This window comes from Myxocyprinus asiaticus, chromosome 38 (genome assembly GCF_019703515.2).
Source record: "Myxocyprinus asiaticus isolate MX2 ecotype Aquarium Trade chromosome 38, UBuf_Myxa_2, whole genome shotgun sequence".
NCBI classification, from domain to species: Eukaryota; Metazoa; Chordata; class Actinopteri; order Cypriniformes; family Catostomidae; genus Myxocyprinus; species Myxocyprinus asiaticus.
In genome coordinates, this window is record NC_059381.1 from 14972374 (window position 1) to 14991124 (window position 18751).

The following is an 18751-nucleotide window of genomic DNA, read 5'->3' on the forward strand; positions in this document are numbered from 1 at the left end:
GCCAAGCTGACAGACGGTCAGACAGAGGAATTAATGCCTGTAATTACTAGATGGCGTGCTTGGTTTACTTTTGGTGACTGCCCCAGACCCAGAGGCACAGTGGAGGGAAGCCTTTGCTCTTCCAATACTGTGGCTGGTTGAAGGGAATTTGATAAAGTTTTGCTTTTATTGTATTTAGGCATAAATGATGAGCACCCTGAAATGTATCTACAGCAGGGACACTGATAGAATAAACCTTTGGAGAAAAGTGAATGAACATCGGGGGGAATGTTTGTTTGAGAAAACTGGTTTGCCACAGTGGCACCAGCATTCTTTATGGGGGGACAATGTGTGGTGTTTATGTTCACTGTGTTTTGTGTACACTTGTGTTTGATGAACATCGAATTATGTTATGCATGTCTCGAAACCCTTGGTCATGGAGACAGAGGCCGAATTCAATCAGGCAGTTATAAAAAGCAGTCACTGTGAATGTATATATAGCAGAGAATGCCAGATAAACCATCTTCCCTAGCATAGAACGGGGAAGAATGTGCAAACATGGAGGGAATTGAGAACAAGCAGGTTCATCACAACGGCCCCAGAATTCTTTATGGGGGGACAACGTGTGGTGTTTTTGTTCACTGTGTGTTTTGTGTATACTTGCGCTTGATGAAATTCGAATTCTGTTATGCATGTCTCGAGACCCTTGGCCATGGAGACAGAGGCTGAATTCAGGAAGCGTTTTTTTTAATGTTCATTCCCCAGAAAGCTGCAGGGGAAAACTGAACCGTATTTTGGTTGTCAGACATTTGAGGCATGTACAACGGTGAACCCATCCCAATACTGACCGAAGGGCAAAAGGATACGTTTATATGGTCCAATTTCATTCACTGAATGGGGGCTCATCCTTCATTACACAGTAAGCCCATCAGGCTCGTGTGTAGTCCTATTTTTATTGTACATTGAGTTATATTATGCATGCCCCGAGACCCTTGGTCATGGAGGCAGAAACAAAACTCAAACTGGAAATATTCAATGCTTGTTTGTCAACGTAAGTTACGGGGCTGAGCTAATTTATGTACTAAAAAACGGGTTAGACACTAAACCAGTCCCAGCATATAATGGGGGAACAACGTGTAGTACCCGGATAGCACGAAACACCCTCGCGAACAAAAGCGTCGCCCTGACCAACTCGTTCCCCAGCGCAAAACTCGGGGGGCGGGGGAAAACGAGGGAAAGTCCAAACGGAGCCAATATAAACTCAAAGGCATTCATTAATGTGATGTGCTTAGTTGGACTGCACAACCATTGTGTGTAGATCCAACAGCTGACTGAAAAGAGCAACATCCATGCCGCCACCGAAAAATCTAGCAGAGATAGCAGTGCATGGGGGCGACAAACATGAGGAAAAATCCGATGTCCGTTCGCACTCCAATTCTCTCAGACACAAAGCCGAAATCCCAAACGGCTCCCACACACGGAGCTACAAATCTGGAAGCCGTGGAACTTCAACAAGTGGGGATAACGCCTCATGGTGAGAAATTGTGAGCCTCGAAAAGCGCTGCTGTCCCCGTCAGACCCTTGTAATAACCTAATTAAAATTGCTCTGAAATTTATGCTGTATAAACAACGTCCTTACATGTTCGCCACTCAAAAGGGAGAATTAATAATCGTTGCTTTGACATGAGTTGCTAGAAACAAACGCAGGCTTAGGCAAAACTGTGCACTGAAGAACAGAAAATCTGACTCGATGGCGTGAAAGCGAGCACCTTTATGGAGCCTGTGATGTAGCTCACTGGGGCGTCGCTTAAGCGCCATTAGCTAATAAATTTGCGTGATTGCATTAGGGCTTCAGACCACGTGACACCACTGGTCTAATTTGCTTGGCTATGCTTGTGCACCAGCTAAACCAGCACTAAACTAGCTCTAATTAACCATAAACCAGCCTGAACATAATCCAATGGAACCTATCAAAACATTACAATTATTGCATACTCTTAGAAGAAAAGACAATTTGACCCTCTTAACCTAAGTTCTGATGTGGCAACATTAGTAAAGCAGCTGGTTAGTTGTGTGTGCGATCTGGGTTCAAGTCCTCCTTTTGCCAGTTTCACTATTCTCCCCTTATCAATCCATGTAAGTGAAGACATACAGTGGCTGTGCATGCCATCAGAAAGTCACATATTTTAAATAAAAATGAACACAAAAGATGTAAATAAAGTGTCTAAGTGGAGTGTGATATCACTGAAAGTAAACGAGTGTTCTCGTCGTGATCAGGGGGCTCACTAAATGTTGGGTAGTGTAGAGAAGGGGCATGGATGGGCGCACACACGCATGCACACTTCATAGTTTTGCATTTTTTAAGATTTATGCTTTTGAATAAATAGACCTGCTTATTTGCACAATTTAAACTTGCTTAGTTTTTATAGTGTGGGGTGTTTGGATGGGTGTACTTGTAGGTAGGGTGGGCCCATTTTGAAAATCTGCTTAGGGCCCCCAAAATGCTAGGGCCGGCCCTGATGGTATGTGCTGACAGTTTCTGGTAACATGGTCTTTGAAGGTGGAGTTGCAGCAGTGAATCATCCAAAGCTCAGCAAGCTTCCACCAACGGAGACCCCATTCCAACACTACCACTCAAACAAACAGTAGATCCCTATTTTCTCCATCTCTTTTGTTTTCTGCTTGGTGGGCACTCTCTCCATTCCAGAAGAGATTTCATATTTTCATCACGGCCAACTGCTGGGCACTTTCTTTTCATCCTCAAACCACTTTTTTTCCACTGGTTCTCCAGTCTGCTTTGCTCTTTTCAGCCTCTCCACGCAGCAGCTCCAGGAGGGATGCAATAGGCTTGAAGGGCTGTGCGCTGCTGTGGCCGGGGTTTGTTGTCACAAACACAAACACAGTGTAAACAGCATGCAAATCTGTGTGCAAACCCTCCCCTACTAGTATGAGCTGCAGGGCCTGCACAACAGAGGATTAAGTGGAGATGCCTCTGCCTCAGTCTCCCAAGCACAAGGATGACAGCTCTAACTGTTCCCAGTTCTATGCTGCAAAGAACAGAGAACATATTGGGGGTGTATCCCTCAACTTGACACATCCACAGACATGTAGTGCATGTGTCAAAGAATGTATAGGAAAGCTCTTGCAGCTGCCTCTGAAACACATGTACTATAATGATCAATATTTTCTTAGACAGTTACCCTACATTATTGCACATTACATATTGTATTTTGCACACTGCCTACCTGTTTTGCACAGTTGTATAATTTCTCGCTATTTCTCACCATTTATAAATTTTTATACTTTTATATATTCTTTCATCATTTTCTCACTCTCTTGTTGTTACAAACCCATATGACTTTTTCTTCATTGAAAAAAAAAAGGAAATGTTAGCAGAGAAATTATAGAAAAAGACCGGTCAGTGCAAGGTTATTATCGTAAACTAAAATGAAAACTAAATGTAAAAAAACATTTTTGTAAACTGAAATAAAAATAAAAAAATCAACATAATTGGAAAAAAATGAAACTAAACAAAAATAAATTTCCATGGTACATAAAAATAATTGTAAAAAAAATATTTCGTTTTTGTTTTTGTTGCAATAGGTTTTAAACCTTTAAACCCGCTATCACCTTAACATAAAGATGCCTCTAGGTGGCGATAGCACTAGCAGATGGCCTATTGCACTCATTACATTAGCAAAGACAGAGTGAGAGGGAATCACTACAGTACATCATGGAGAAAAGCAAAGCAGGTAGAAAACTAGGGTTACCAGAAGTCGGTTCTGGATTTATGAGGTGTGTCCTGTCATTTCTCTAAAAAAATGTAATAATTATTGCCCCGGTTTCAACTGTTAGGCTGTTTTTTTTTTTTTTTTTTTTTTCTTTGAAATTAAATATCCTCAACATCCTTCTTGGTATTGTGTCTGGTATCGATTGCAGGGAAGGGAAGATATTTTATTGCTTTGCATGGTGATTTGACAAAACTTTCATTCTAGTTTTGCAGCAATCGGCTCAGAATCTATCTGGTTACCATGACAACGACTCATGCGCTTGGCGCTCCCTGCTGCTCTCTGTCATCATCCAATGCAAATTAGAAATTCCCAAATGAAAATGCATGTTCAACAAGCTGAAAGAAGCTGATCTATTTCTTTGTACAACATGTGAAAATGGAATTTAAATATTTTGCTGTTAAAGTAATAGTTCACTTTCCCATGGCCACAGTGTTAAATAAGAGATTGTAGGTCATATTCATACAGCTGTATTTAAAAAAATAAATAAATAGTACAAGCACTTAAATGTGAAAATGTGGAATTGTATTTTAACTTTTAAGATCCGATGTTGCAAATTTTGTGTAAAAATGTGTATGTGACAAAAATTTCAAGCACTGACAAGTCATAACATTATTACATATGCAATATGACATCATATGTATAAAATAGGCTATATGGAATTTTTACATTTTATATACAGGTGCATCTCAATAAATTAGAATGTCGTGGAAAAGTTCATTTATTTCAGTAATTCAACTCAAATTGTGAAACTTGTGTATTAAATAAATTCAATGCACACAGACTGAAGTAGTTTAAGTCTTTGGTTCTTTTAATTGTGATGATTTTGGCTCACATTTAACAAAAACCCACCAATTCACTATCTCAAAAAATTAGAATACATCATAAGACCAATAAAAAAAACATTTTTAGTGAATTGTTGGCCTTCTGGAAAGTATGTTCATTTACTGTATATGTACTCAATACTTGGTAGGGGCTCCTTTTGCTTTAATTACTGCCTCAATTTGGTGTGGCATGGAGGTGATCAGTTTGTGGCACTGCTGAGGTGGTATGGAAGCCCAGGTTTCTTTGACAGTGGCCTTCAGCTCATCTGCATTTTTTGGTCTCTTGTTTCTCATCTTCCTCTTGACAATACCCCATAGATTCTCTATGGGGTTCAGGTCTGGTGAGTTTGCTGGCCAGTCAAGCACACCAACACCATGGTCATTTAACCAACTTTTGGTGCTTTTGGCAGTGTGGGCAGGTGCCAAATCCTGCTGGAAAATGAAATCAGCATCTTTAAAAAGCTGGTCAGCAGAAGGAAGCATGAAGTGCTCCAAAATTTCTTGGTAAACGGGTGCAGTGACTTTGGTTTTCAAAAAACACAATGGACCAACACCAGCAGATGACATTGCCAAATCATCACAGACTGTGGAAACTTAACACTGGACTTCAAGCAACTTGGGCATGAGCTTCTCCACCCTTCCTCCAGACTCTAGGATCTTGGTTTCCAAATGAAATACAAAACTTGCTCTCATCTGAAAAAAGGACTTTGGACCACTGGGCAACAGTCCAGTTCTTCTTCTCCTTAGCCCAGGTAAGACGCCTCTGACGTTGTCTGTGGTTCAGGAGTGGCTTAACAAGAGGAATACAACAACTGTAGCCAAATTCCTTGACACGTCTGTGTGTGGTGGCTCTTAATGCCTTGACCCCAGCCTCAGTCCATTCCTTGTGAAGTTCACCCAAATTCTTGAATCGATTTTGCTTGACAATCCTCATAAGGCTGCGGTTCTCTCGGTTGGTTGTGCATCTTTTTCTTCCACACTTTTTCCTTCCACTCAACTTTCTGTTAACATGCTTGGATACAGCACTCTGTGAACAGCCAGCTTCTTTGGCAATGAATGTTTGTGGCTTACCCTCCTTATGAAGGGTGTCAATGATTGTCTTCTGAACAACTGACAGATCAGCAGTTTTCCCCATGATTGTGTAGCCTAGTGAACCAAACTGAGAGACCATTTTGAAGGCTCAGGAAACCTTTGCAGGTGTTTTGAATTGATTAGCTGATTGGCATGTCACCATATTCTAATTTTCTGAGATAGTGAATTGGTGGGTTTTTGTTAAATGTGAGCCAAAATCATCACAATTAAAAGAACCAAAGACTTAAACTACTTAAGTCTGTGTGCATTGAATTTATTTAATACACGAGTTTCACAATTTGAGTTGAATTACTGAATTAAATGAACTTTTCCACGACATTCTAATTTATTGAGATGCACCTGTATATCTAAAATGTGGTTAAAACAGTATAAAACAATATAAAATAAAATAACTTTTCGCATACTAAAAGATGTTATATTGAATTTACCTACATATTTTAATACACATTATATATATACAGTTGTGCTCAAAAGTTTGCATACCTTTGGAGAATTGGTAATATATGTAATATATATACATTTTTAAAGAAAACATGAGTGACCAGGCAAAACACATTTCTTTTATTTCTTATGGGATTCATATTCAACTGTAGGTTATAACAGAATGGCACAATCATAAAACAAAACATGGCAACAAAGAAAAAAAATGAAATGACCCCTGTTCAAAAGTCTGCATATCCTTAGTTCTTAATACTGTGTATTGCCCCCTTTAGCATCAATGACAGCATGCAGTCTTTTGTAATAGTTATCTATGAGGCCCCAAATTCTTGCAGGTGGTATAGCTGCCCATTCGTCTTGGCAAAATGCCTCCAGGTCATGCAAAGTCTTTGGTCGTCTTGCATGAATCGCACGTTTGAGATCTCCCCAGAGTGGCTCGTTGATATTAAGGTCATGAGACTGTGATGGCCACTCCAGAACCTTCACCTTTTTCTGCTATAACTACTGGAGGGTCAACTTGGCCTTGTGCTTAGTGTCATTGTCGTGCTGGAAAGTCCAAGTGCGTCCTATGCGCAGCTTTCTTGCAGAAGAATGCAAATTGTCTGCCAGTATTTTCTGATAACATGCTGCATTCATCTTGCCATCCATTTTCACAAGATCCCCTGTGCCTTTAGAGCTCACACACCCCCAAAACATCAGTGAGCCACCTCCATGCTTCACAGTGGGGAGGGTATTCTTTTCACTATAGGCCTTGTTGACCCCTCTCCAAACATAGCGCTTATGGCTGTGACCATAAAGCTCTATTTTGGTCTTGTCACTCCAAATTACAGTGTGCCAGAAGCTGTGAGGCATGTCAAGGTGTTGTCGGGCATATTGTAACCGGGATTTTTTGAGGCATTGGCGCAGTAAAGGCTTCTTTCTGGCAACTCGACCATGCAGCAAATTTTTGTTCAACTATCGTCGTATTGTGCTCCTTGAAACAACCACACCGTCTTTTTCCAGAGCAGCCTGTATTTCTCCTGAGGTTACCTGTGGGTTTTTCTTTGTATCCCGAACAATTCTTCTGGCAGTTGTGGCTGAAATCTTTATTGGTCTACCTGACTTTGGCTTGGTATCAAGAGATCCCTGAATTTTCCACTTCTTAATAAGTGATTGAACAGTACTGACTGGCATTTTCAAGGCTTTGGATATCTTTTTATATCCTTTTCCATATTTACAAAGTTCCATTACTTTGTTACACAGGTCTTTTGACAGTTCTTTTCTGCTCCCCATGGCTCAGTATCTAGCTTGCTTAGTGCATCCACATGAGAGCTAACAAACTCATTGACTATTTATACACAGACACTAATTGCAATTTAAAAAGCCACAGGTGTGGGAAATTAACCTTTAATTGGCATTTAAACATGTGTGTCACCTTGTGTGTCTGTAACAAGGCCAAACATTCAAGGGTATGTAAACTTTTGATCAGGGCCATTTGGGTGATTTCTGTTATCAGTATGATTTAAAAAAGGAGCCAAACAACAATGTGATAATAAATGGCTTCATATGATCACTATCCTTAAATAAATTTGCATGATCAGTCATATTTTCAAAATCAATGCTAAAATTTCATAATTTCTGCCAGGGTATGCAAACTTTTGAGCACAACTGTATATGCATGTATTGTGTTGGGCCTCATGTATTCAGATAGAAGACAAAGGCAGGCCTAACACAGTCGTAAAAACCTAACTCAGGCCCCCACATTCCAAGTCGTAACTTATACTGATAAAAATCACGCCAAAATTAAACAAAGGGAGTCCAAAAAAGACTACAAATCCCATGAAGCCTTGCTCACTAAAGGATCGAACTCTCAACTCCTACTGGATGAGGCACACAACAGAACGTCAACAATGACATCATCAGGAGTTGAAATACCTCTGAAATGCTTTCGGGATTTGCTTCCAGCGACTTTGTTTGCAGCGTGTGGACGCAGCTCTTCGCTGCTCTCCGGTGCAACCTCGTGGCACAAGGAAGTAACGTCCGACTTGAAACTGTGGCCATACAATCTCCATCTCGCTGGACGAGTTGAGATTAATCTGTGTTCAACCGAACACTCTAACGGATCCGAAGGAGACCGCCGAGCAATTCGCATCTTCATCCGTTTGCCTACAGAAGTGAAGAGATTAAAGATTTCTCTTCCATCTTCAATCAAGTCGACATTTCTGAGTTCTTCGCCAGCCCGCCGAGAATCAACAGCCGTACCGCCTGCCGACAGAGTGAGGAAACGGCCTCCTGTCATCACCCGAGCCTCAAGGAACCGGGTCAGAGTTAAAGGATGGAGGAAAACACATTCTACCTGTGTCCTCATGCAATTCAAGTAAGAGGTTTACGTCTGGGCAGAGATAGAATATTATAGTGTGTTATTCTTGTGTTTCAAGGTTTTTGCTTGTACAGTTTACGGACCGCCATGTCCGCTCATTATTAATACTCAGGGTATTAATTATCACAAATTTGTTTTGCTGTATTGTGGTCCAAGCAAATTGGATTGTTGTGCAATTTCACCATCGCAGGTGAGACAACAACTGAGTTCATCCATTAAAGAGTCAAATAACGCAGGACTGTTTACGAGCCGTCCACCGCGTCTCTGAGCGATGAACTAACAGCTGTTCTCCCACGATCGCGCAATCAGCTTTAGGGCCGTCACTTCTCTCTCTCGTACTAACCACACACGCACACATACAGGCACGTGACTCCTCACAAACATTCTGGCACACATTTTTGGCTCGTAGATAGCTTAAATGCTAAAGCCCAGCTTTGTCCTTAAGCTATCGTACAAGCGGATACACGCAGTAATTGGTAGACACCATCTCCGCCCCCATTCGTGGTCATATTCCCTGGCCGGAAGTCTCGCGTGACATACTCTCCACGAGGGTCACGTCCGCCATTTTGTGCGTGTCCCTCCTTACACACACACACTGTCACACACACACCTTATGTGTTATAGAATTATTTTTATTTCCATATCTAATCATATCACTGTTTGTAGTTGTAAGTCGGAAGTTTATTGACTGCATTGTATTAATTATTAATTGATATTACTGCATAAATAAACTTTGTTTATATTACAAAGAGAAGTGTTTGGTTTGTTTTGCATACGCCTGTGTCATGCTGACGGGATGTCAGTGCTCGGATTCAAAACTTCATCCATTGTTTTTTTTTGCGGAAAATCGATATTCTTCGGATGTCGATTTTCCTAAGAAAACAATCTAATATTGAGACTGTTTTACTAATTGGTTATTAGTCCCTGATTTCAGGGTGGTGCCCCGTCTGTGTTAATCCTTATTAATATTCTATTGATTTTTGATAATTGATAATTATCTTTGATGATTGAATTTGAATGATCAATAAGCTAGTATTAATTTGAATTAATGTTTCATCGATGTTAACAATTAACGATTATCTTTGATAATTGTTGATTTAAAGGATTTAAAAAAGCTAACATTGATTCTCATCAATGTTCTATTGATTTTAATAATTAATAATTATCTTTGATCATTATTAATTATTGCTAATAACCAAACTTGCTCCTAAACGTAGCACACTACATTTACTGGAGCCCCATATGAGGTTTTAATGAGTTAGATTCAATTAATTAATTTAAATATTAATTAAGAAATAATTATTAATTATTTCTGATAGTAACACTGATCTAAACAACCAGTAAAGCCCTACGATTGCAAACCCCCCAGGTGTCCCAGTTTGAGACATTCAAAATCTGGTCACTCCGAGAATACATGCTAGCCATGTCTGGGACTTCAATTATTACACATTTCAACCTTTACTGGAATGACTGTTTGTTGTGTTGCCAATGCATGATGTAAAAACAAAGAGAACAGAAACAATATAATATCTAGTAATTTATTCTGACTTATTCTCTCTCTCTCCTACACACAGTATTTTCACTCATTCTGTCTTACACCGTCAATCAGTGATTTGTTTTACATTTCATTTGGAATAGTTATAGAGTTTTGTTTGATGTTCAGTTTTCAGAGTTGCGACAAGACTTACTTTCTCATGTCAAATGCACTAAAGAGGACTTTGTGGTTAATGTTCAATAAAAAAGATGCATTCTTAAATCGTAATTATGTGTTTTCTTCTACTGTAATATCAGTAATGAAATTCAGTTGGTCTTATTAAAATGAAGATTTTTAAAATTATACATATTATTTACAAACTGTACATTTGGGTGTCCAGCTATACGACCCACATTGCACAAATGCCTGTTTTCCCCATTCTATATGTATCACTTGATATAAAAACTAAACTAAAATTAAAAACTAAATGTAATGAAAAACTAAACTATAAAATATTTAAAAACTAAAACTAACAAAGAACTGACAAACAAAATGAAAACGAAACTTAATTGGAGCAAAAAATGTAAAACAAAATAGAAATAAAAACTAAATTAAAAATGTACAAATATTATAACCATGGGTTAGTGGAAATCATAAAGCTTAATATGGCGGCTTTAGGAATGGAAGGCATTACGAACATGGCCGCTGAGTGATCTGACTTGCCTTAAAGGGAATTTGATGTTAGCCATGATATTAGGTTCAGTCACCACTTACTTTCATTGAATTTCTTTTTTTCCATACAATGCAAATGAATGGTGATTGAAGCTAACATTCAGCCTAACATATCCTTTTGGGTTCTAACGGAAGAAAGTCATATGAGTTTGGAACAATATGAAGGTGAGTAAATGATGACATAATTTTCATTTTTAAGTAAACAATGCCTTTAACTTTTAATTTTATCTAGTGCTGTCAGTCAATTAAAATATTTAGTCGTGATTAATCACATATATTTTTTGTAGTTAATTGCGATTAATCGCAGATTTTTAAAGTGCTGAAATTTGACACTATATACAGTATATACTTCTTTTCCTGTCAAAATGCATTTATTTCCATCTAAGGAAAGATAACAAAAAAACAATATGTAACTATATAATGCTTTATTAACATTTTCCTAATAAAGCCTTCCATAGTATAAAGATAGAAATGCACTAAAATAGCACCAATTCAAGTAACTAAAACGTTTCCCAAGGTCTAAGTGGGATTTTGACTAATTGAAAGAACTAGTCCCCACATAGGTTGCATTTTCATTGCAAAAGGCAATAAATCTTTTAAAACTCTCATCCTCCAAAATATTAATCTTCAGGCAGACTGTAGATATCTGCTTTGCTATAGCAATCATGAAGCCTCGCTCATGCCGCTTTAAACTCCACATGAAAAGCGATTGCAGACAAAAACGATCCATTCTGCGCTTTGGTTATGGTTAAGACTTGACGTGCTTCTGTGGTAATTAAAATGTGCCTTACATAGGCTAAAAATACTTGATTTCTTTCACAAGTCCCATCTGGGCTTGTTTTGTGCATCAAATAGCGTTAAGAGCTCCTTTCTCCATCATTTGATCACTGACACGGATGCGCCGTTGTGTGTATCAGTGTAATGACTCTGGGCAGACACATTACAAAATTTCTGCCCTTCCAACAAGTGTTTATGCTGGTTAATGCTGTATTAATGGTAAATGCATTAATCACGATTAAAGGAATAGTTCACCCAAAAATGGAAATTTGCTGATAATTTACTCACCCTCAGGCCATCCTAGATGTATCTGAGTTTCTTTCTTCATCAAAATAGAATTTAGACTTTTAGGATTTCATTTCAGGCCTCCTCCTCTAAACAATGCAAGTGAATCTCCTCCATTTTTTGACGGTCCAAAATGCATATTTAGGGTGCATCAAAATAACCACACAACTCCGGTCGACAAATAAAGTTCTTCTGAATGCAAACGATTGATTATTTTTAGAAACAAAACAATACTTGTATACTTTTTAACTACAAATTTTTGCTTCTGTACATCTCTGTGACGTGCGCTCATGAGAGGGATGACGTAAGCTCGTTGGTAAGGTCACGCGGAGGAGGAGTCAGGAAGCGCTTCATTGTTTACAAGAGAAACTTGTGCCGTTCACAAACCAAAACAGTCCAAAACAATTTTAAAACAATATAAAAAAAATAATAATAATTTCCAAATAATAATTTAAAAAAAAAAAAAAATGTAAACAATGACGTGTTTCCTGACTCCTCCTCTGCGTGACCTTACCAACGAGCTTACGTCATCCCTCTCATGAGCACAGGTCACAGAGATGTACTGAAGCGAACATTTGTAGTTAAAAAGTATATAAGTATTGTTTTGTTTCTAAAAATAATCAATCGTTTGCGTTCAGAAGATCTTTATTTGTCGACTGGAGTCATGTGTGGATTATTTTGATGCACCTAAATATGCATTTTGGACCATCAAAAAATGGAGGAGATTCACTTGCATTGTTTAGAGGAGGAGGCCTGAAATGAAATCCTAAAATGAAGAAATGAAGAAAGAAACTCAGTTTTGATGAATAAAGAAACTCAGATACATCTTGGATGGCCTGAGGGTGAGTAAATTATCAGCAAATTTTCATTTTTGGGTGAACTATTCCTTTAAGAAAAATTAACACATTTAAACATTTTTAATTAATCACATGCGTTAACATTAACTGACAGCTCTAATTTTAACCAAATCTGTTTTTATCTCTTTTCCTTCTCTGGAGCATGTAGAATTACATTTCATTGCCTGAAATTACTACTGCATGCTGAGTTGTTGAGCATTTGATAAATAAACATTGACTTAGCGTGACTATGTGAGCCCCATAGAATAACAGATCCAAATCAGAGGGTATGACAGATACATTCACACACACTCAGATGCCCATTACTCATGCCTAAAGCACATACGGTGGCTCACACAAACCATGCTGTTTCCAAACAGATGGGGTGGCATATCCATATGAACATGCCCTCCCACTTTGTATCAGTGCGGGTAGCTGGATGTCATATTCTTGCTTGCTAAATAAGTACTGCAAGACCATGAAGACCACATCACAACTGTAGTTCACACCACTGCAGTAATCCACACTACCATTAAACTGTGCGGTGCTGCAGCAGAGCTCTGCTGCCACAAATCTAACACACATCATCCAGAAACAGCCCACATCCACTGCACTACCTTTAGTGGCTCCTTAGGGAAACACTTCACTGGGTTTTAGTTATTCTGCTCTGCACTAAAAAAGTACACATTAGAGAAGTTGACACTAAAAAGTAAAAAATAATAATAATAATGATAACAGTCTTTCTGCAGTATCGTGGTACCCATTACTGACTCGAGAGCTGTCTGACTAAATAAAATACCCATCTTGGCAAGGTATTAATGTTAACAGTCAGTTTCTCTTAAAGGTAAAGTTCACCCCAAAATTAAAATTATGTCATGTATATCATATGTCACCCTTATGTCGTTCCAAACTATATGATTTTTTTTTTTTTCCCCTTCTGGGAAACGCAAAAGGAGATGTTAGTCTCAGTCACCATTCACTTTCATTGTATGGAAAAAATATGCAATGCATGTGAATAGTGACTGAGGCTAACATTCTTCCTAACATCTTTCGCATTTTGGGGTGAACCAGGGGCATCGCTAAGTCAAAACATTCAGGGTGAATTTGGCCCAGCCCCAAATGATTTTGTTCGGAACTGCAGGTGTTTGAGTGGAACTGAAGTGGGAGTTAAAGGAGCAATATTTAACATTGACATCAAGTGTTTAAAATGGGCACTGCAGTCCAAACTAAAAATATTGGAGAGAGTTGTCTCCCCTGCCCCCACCTCCCCAGACTCAAAGCTCATGTGGGTTGCCAGGTTGCGGACACACAACAGGAATGAGCAAACTGACAATAGCAAGAGACGATCCTTACACTGTAAGTTGATCAGCAAATGTATACGCTTGCAATGTTTTTATTGTTTGCAAATTATAAACCAGCTCATGTGGATTTTTTATAACTCTGTCAATGTTAGCTAGATGTATTGCTGGCTTCCATGGCAGCAGCACACTGTGTTTGCCTGCTAACATGTTTCAAATCTGGCAACCCGGGGTGTCGAAACTTTTACTATTGTGAAATGGACAGTGGGCAGGATCACACAGGCCAAAACACAAACAGAAATTCCAGAATGGACATTTCAAAGTAGAATATACTGGCTGTAGCATTGTTTTCAGAAAAGCCAGTATTTCAACTTAGCATGTTTCCTAAATCTCTGATAAAGTACAGTAAATATCTTACATATTGCACCTTTAAGTAAATGTTGGTTATAGCAGCGGTTGAATCCGTGTATCATTCGTTCATTTCATATTCAATTAGGAATTCAAAATTTGAAAAACAAAAAACGACTTATTTCATTGTTTGCTTACAAAAACAATATAAAAAAACAAATAACAACTTGTTTTTTGTAATTTCGATTTAATAGCCATGAGACACTGTGCATTTTGATTATTTAATTTCACTAATATATAGTGTTAATATTTAATTTGCACATATGGGTGGACCTGAAACGCCCCTTTCTTCTGATTGGTCAACCTGCACCAACGTCTTCTCAATGCTGTGAGACAGAATAAAAGTTCTCTGCTGTTTAATTGTTCAGATGAATTCGTCTCAGTTAATATTAGATTTATTCTCCAAAACTCGCCACGTTTATTGCAGCTGAGCTATCTCTCTCATCAAATAGTTAGACACAGTGCCTACACGTAACCGTAAAATGTTCACTGAATGCAGACATGGTTTCGTTGCCACGTGAAGCAATTGATAAGAACGACACACACGCACGCATATATTATTAAGATGGTTATTAAGATTAATCCTCTCACAATTATCCTTCTTCGTACCACATATCTTGTTTTATTTATTAAGCGGTACCATGCAGTGCAGGTATGGCATTCGCAGTTACGGTGACCAGGCATCACTTAAAATCCGGGGACAGTCCCGATTTTACAAGCCATGTTCCACGTCACGGTGGACCTACAATTTTGTCCTAATAATAAGTCTAAGGCAGCTGTAGTTTGATTGTTTTAAATAAGCATTTTAAATTGACATCAGTGTTTCGTGCATTCTTTAAATGAGAAATCATCAAAGAGTTTTGAAAGAATCAGTTTATTTCCATTTTACATATTGCAGTGCAATGAACAAAGCAAGATGCAGTTCAGGGAATATACAGACTTAACGTAGGGTGCATCCAAGACAGATGAGCATTCATGCCAGTGAATTATAACAGCTACAACAGTAAATAACAAATGATAAATAATAATAATAATAATAACAAATAAATGGGAAGATTTTTTTACATTTAATATTTAATATAAGACAATATATATTTGTATGGTAGTGAAGAGTACTAATTTCCAACTCAGATCATTCCGACATCCATGTTTTTGAATGGGAATATGGGTAACCTTTACCTACTGGGTCGTATACGCTGCAGTTTCGTGTGCCTTATATTATCTGACAGATGTGAAGGCTATGTGTAAATATGCTGATTTTAAATTCACTGGTTGAGATTTCATGAACTTTCTTTAGCATAATTTCCATGATGAGCAAGTCCCTCACACCTAAGCTCCCAGAGCGGGGTACAGTTAGTTTTAGGTTAGATATTTTTTAGATATTTGGTTTCTCGTATCCACGCTCTCTGCCGGCGGCAAGTTTGCAAAGAGTTTGCACACTTGGCTTGATGTTATGGTATATAAATATAAATGGTATATAACTATAATATACAGACATAAAACATTGCACTCTGAACCAAGGATGTAACCACATATTCAGGATTGAGGGGGACCAAATGTAATAATTTATTAATCAACCATGGACAAACCCCATACAGGTAGACTACTATTATGAATATCGGGGGGATATGTCCCCCTCAATGTCTATGGTGGTAAAGGCCCTGCTCAGAACTGTCAGTTGGTGTGGCTGCAGAAGTATGACTGAAAATGCTCCGATGCGCTTTCATTGCTTAGCGTACTTAAGGGACAGTCTGAAACATCCACTCACTATTAAACACAGACAGTGTCCAATCACTCGTTCAGTTGACATGCAAGTTAAACATAAACATTAAAAGTACACTTTTACATTCCAAATGTTGTAGTAGGTTGACAGTTAATAGACTAAGCTACTACAAGTGAGATCTTTACAGTAAGTCCAATAATATGAATACAGTATTAGATTATTTCAAATAAATAAAAAATAAATAATTCACCAAAATGTTATTTTCACATTCCAAAGGTTGTAGTAAGTTGCCAGTGGATAGACTGGCATACTACAGATGAGATGTTTACAGTAAGTCCAATAATGAGTACAGTATTAGATTATTTTCAACAACAACAAAAAATAAATTCACGAAAATGTTATTTCACATTCCAAAGGTTGTAGTAAGTTCCCAGTAGATAAACTAAATTACAAAAGGTGAGGTTATTACAGTAAATCTAATAATATGAGTACAGTATTAGGTTATTTTAGGATAAACCATAAAAACTCCTGAAAATGTTATTTTCACATAACAAAGTTATAGTAACTTCCCAGTGGATAGACTGACTAACTGTAAAACATTTCACCTGTAGTAAGTCAGTCTATCTACTGGGAACTTACTACAACCTTTGGAATGTGAAAATAACATTTTGGTGAATTTTAGTTAATTCGTTTTTAAAATAATCTAATGCTACTCATATTATTGGATGTACTGTAAAAATCTCACCTGTAGTAAGTTAGTCTGCCCACTGGGAACTTACTACAACCTTTGGAATGTGAAAATAGTGTTTTCGTTAATTTTAGTGATTTATTTTCACTACATCAACACAACGTCTCGTTCCCTCCATCAGGGAACGGAGGTTACACAAGTAACCATAACGGGGTTTTTTTTTTTTATGATAGAACATGCAAGCCAAATAAATGACTTCTCTGACGCCAGTGACATTTTAGTTGTGGGTGGAGTTTTCAGACGATTTATGTGTAGGGCTGTCTGATAAATCTATTTGATGAGAGAGATAGCTCAGCTGTAATAAACGTGGTGAGTTTTAGAGAATAAATGGTTAAGAATTTAATATTAACTGAGACTAATTCATCTGAACAAATAAACAGCAGAGAACTTTTATTCTGTCTCACAGCATTGAGGAAGACAATGGTGCAGGCTGACCAATCAGAAGAAAGTGGTGTTTCAGGTCCACCCATATGTGCGAATCAAATATTCACACCATATATTAATGAAATCAAATAATCAAAACGCACAGTGTCCCATGACTATTTTTCCAATTTCCTATTTTTAATTTGAGCATTAAATCGAAATGACGAAAAACAAGTCATTATTTGTTTGTTTTTTTATATTGGTTTTGTAAACGCACAATGAAATATCAAGTAGTTTTTTGTTTTTCCAATTTTTAATTCCTAATTGAATATGAGATAAACGAATGACACACGGATTCGGTTGTCCTGCAAATGTAATTATGTAATTAGCCTGGTTTTCGCATGAGTTATGCAGGAGCCATCATAAAACCACTCACGTGAAGCTGCAGTTATACTTTTGCCTGGCACTGCAGCGCGTCTTGTGGGGCATTTCTACTTGATGTCCACCACTGTTGCACTCTTCTCCAAATGAAAAGCAGGCTTGATGTGCTCTGTTGTATCCTACTGTATCTCTCGAGTGCGTGCATCATCTGGGCTTCCATTGATATCTGTACTTACCACAAAACTATTGCAACCCATTTAAATTCTACTCAAAATTGTCAAGTTTAAAACGCAGTGGAGGAAATCAAACATCTCAAACGGCTAAACTGCACTGATGAGGTAAAGATTAAAGAGTAACCTAACCACAGTAATAAGGAGCCATCCATGGTCTTACCTATGCCTATGGCATTGCACTGTAAATATAAGGGCAAGTAAAAGGGCTTTAAAGTCTTGACCTCTAAGATGTACGGTAAAATTATGGACAAAGTTATCCTCCTGTGTAATATATGTCCTTTATGAATGATGTTTAATAAATAAACTGGTCTTGATTGACTTAAAATATTCCTTAAGATTACTTAAATTATCAAAAGCCTAATGAAAGGAAAACAATATCTGTTATGGGGTAGGGAAAAAAAATTTCACTAGCACAGTCCCGACTCAGTAAAAATGGTCCACTCATGGGTACAGTAAGAAAATGATTATAGTTTCATAACTAATCTCATAGAAATAAGGTGTTATTCAAATTTAGTTTGATTTCATATAGCACCTTAAAGTAAAAAATAAAAAATATATATATATTTTTTTTTTTCAAATTAAAAATGTTACAGATGCTTTGATGATGGAAAATTAGTCAGATTACTAAAATACTTCAGATACCTTAGAGTATAATTTAATTAACTTAGTTTAAATCACAATACCATGGTATTACCATCAGTTTACCATGGTACTGTCACAGCAAACTACTTTTTTTTTTTTTTTTTTAAAGGCCATTGTGAGAAACTTCATCTCAAGAGGTCATGTAAACACTTTTAGTCTAGAGATGCATTGTATTTACAATCAAGGTACACAAGAACATTTAGAAATGCTGCTCCCAAACTCATTAAAATCACATGTTTTGGTGCTGTTCTCTCTCACTGGGAAGCAATGTTTACTTAAGAAACACTTATAAGACTACATTCCATTGCTTGAGTTTAATTTATCTTTTTTCAAATAAAGGAGTGTTCAACAGCTTATTGGTTTTTGCTGTG

General features: G+C 37.6%; 1 protein-coding gene across 1 annotated transcript in view; it reads right to left on the minus strand.

The window, feature by feature from the left end:
• Nucleotides 1-18751, minus strand: part of LOC127428867 (transmembrane protein 132C-like) — a 272344-nt gene that overhangs the window by 223386 nt on the left and 30207 nt on the right. The window lies entirely within an intron of this gene.